At 42.6% G+C, this 2,376-nt stretch overlaps 1 pseudogene; it reads right to left on the bottom strand.

Moving 5' to 3' along the window:
- Window positions 1–1,337: 1,337 nt before the first annotated feature.
- LOC105944070 lies at window positions 1,338–1,671 on the bottom strand (annotated as a pseudogene).
- Between the last annotated feature and the right edge of the window lie 705 nt (window positions 1,672–2,376).

Here is a 2,376-nt window from a genome sequence, read left to right as displayed (position 1 = left end):
CATTTTGAAGATTCAGAAATGGAGGCTCAGAGAGATAAGGTAACTTGCCTCTTGTCACGGTGCTAGAAACTCAATGATCTGACCTCAAAGTGTTTCCCCCTCCCCACCCCCGCCAATATTGCAAAACAATATAAAAGAAGAAGACAGGGCTGGAGGGATGGCTTCGTGGTTAAGGCATTTGCCTGCAAAGCCAAAGGATCCCGGTTCGATTCCTCAGGACCCATGTTAGCCAGATGCACAAGGGGGCACACACGTCTGGAGTTCGTTTGCAGTGGCTGGAGGCCCTGGCGCGCCCATTCTCTCTCTCTCTCTCTCTCTTTATCCCTCTCGCTCTGTCAAATAAATAAATAAAAATAAAATATTTTAAATAAAAAAATAAATAAATAAAAGAAGACAGCCACTAGGATTTTGTAGCCTTTGGTCATAATTAGAATGCAGCTTTGGAAGAATCAGGCTGTTAAAAACTTTAAAAAGTCTACCCATTAGAGAAGAGCGGACTTTGAAGTCAAGGTGACGGACATATTTTTAGGTACCATGCTACATTTACGCCGGAGTCCTTTGCTTTTAAAATCCTGTGCCCTTTGTGGGTAAAATATGCTTTCTTCATGCTAAGTGTGCGCTCTTGCTTCATGAAGTTGAACATTTGTGTCAGTGCTTATTGGGCGTCTGAGTGTCTGAACTTTTGTTCGTGGTCCTTGTCTACACTTATGTTTCCCTTTTTCTTACTATTTCATAAGATTTTTATGTAAAATCAGGCAATGACACTTTGTCATACCATCAAAATGTTGCTGCCTGCATGTCATCTGCCTTTTTATTGTTTAATATTGCTTAGGTACATAAATTACATTTTAACTCATAATTTATTCAATTGATGTGGCATCTACAAAATAGTTTTGAGATTGTCTTCTAAAACGTTTCTAAAAATCTCTGTGTGTTTTATTTTTATGCTAATACATCTGTAACATTGCTTAATATTTCAGATATGGCTATAATTTTGATCTTTTCCCAGTAACCATTTCCTCCATTGTTTTTTGAATAAATCATGTCTTTCCCCATCGGTTCCTATTCTAAGTTCTTAAGTATCTTGTAGGTCAACTGTTCTGTTCTAGCTTCCCACTGACTAATGCTTTTGCCCATACATGGTCTTTCAAGTTGCTCTCTAATGTCCTCTGTTATTCAAAGCTCCTGCCTCTCCCCATGAACCCTTTTCCAACCTTTCCTTTAGCTTGGCTGCCAGGTGCATTTTTGTTTTCCCCGAATGAAGTTTAAAATCATTATGCCACCTTTTTGATTTTTATTTTTTTACAAGAGCACAAATACACTGTTATTTACTTTTCTTAAATCCTTGAAGGGTACAGCATCGCATGTGTTTTGTGTACAATGACCTTGACAGGAAGGTTGCTTCAGAATTTGGTTCAAACCCTGCCACTGTTCCCATGGGTCTGAGTTACCTGTCCCCAGATTGCTCTCGTCTTATTAGGTTTGCCACCAGGAGTCACTGTGTTGTGTTTTGCTTTGTACACATGAGCATATTTCTTGCCCAAGTAGAATTCAGTTTCATCTGGGACACAAACACCTTCAATTTTAAGAAATGCCAAGTGCTCCCTTTGGTTCTGGAGACCTCACTGATAGCTGGCAAAAATGGCCTTGGCACCAGAGCCTTCCAGACATATTTGCCTTTGTGAAGTCCTGTTCCCAGCACACCACCATGGGACCCCAGTTGGTAGAGACATCTTTTTTTTATTTTTTATTTTTTTTAATTTTTTATTTATTTATTTGAGAGCAACAGACACAGAGAGAAAGACAGATAGAGGGAGAGAGAGAGAATGGGCGCGCCAGGGCTTCCAGCCTCTGCAAACGAACTCCAGATGCGTGCGCCCCCTTGTGCATCTGGCTAACGTGGGACCTGGGGAACCGAGCCTCCAACCGGAGTCCTTAGGCTTCACAGGCAAGCGCCTAACCGCTAAGCCATCTCTCCAGCCCCTCTTTTTTTATTTTTAAGAGAAGAAAAATCCCCTTGTTTTGATGGAGATTTATTGGGTTTTTTACCTGCAGTTTCCCAAGCCTGCCAGGAGCCCTGTCCTTGGTTTTTCTTTGCCTGGGACACCCTCCCTAACCCACCTTAATAACCTCAGCCATTGGGTTTAAGTCCCACTTGTTCACAGTTTATGCCTCGCTCCTCATGCCCTGGCTTGGCTGCTTTTACAATGGTGGGTCTCTCAGGAGCAGGGACAGCGCCTTCCTCTTATCCTCAGCCAGGCAACCTGATGTCCACCAGAGGTGTTAGAGGAGAGAAGGTTGCAATGGGCCAGGTGAAGATGAATATGGGAGCCAGGCTTCACTGTGCCTTTACCCAGCCTTGGCTTCAGAAGGCTG

Source organism: Jaculus jaculus, chromosome 1 (assembly GCF_020740685.1).
Source record: "Jaculus jaculus isolate mJacJac1 chromosome 1, mJacJac1.mat.Y.cur, whole genome shotgun sequence".
Classification (NCBI taxonomy): Eukaryota; Metazoa; Chordata; class Mammalia; order Rodentia; family Dipodidae; genus Jaculus; species Jaculus jaculus.
The sequence above is the reverse complement of the archived record's forward strand: the minus strand, read 5'-3'. Positions and strand labels throughout refer to the sequence as shown.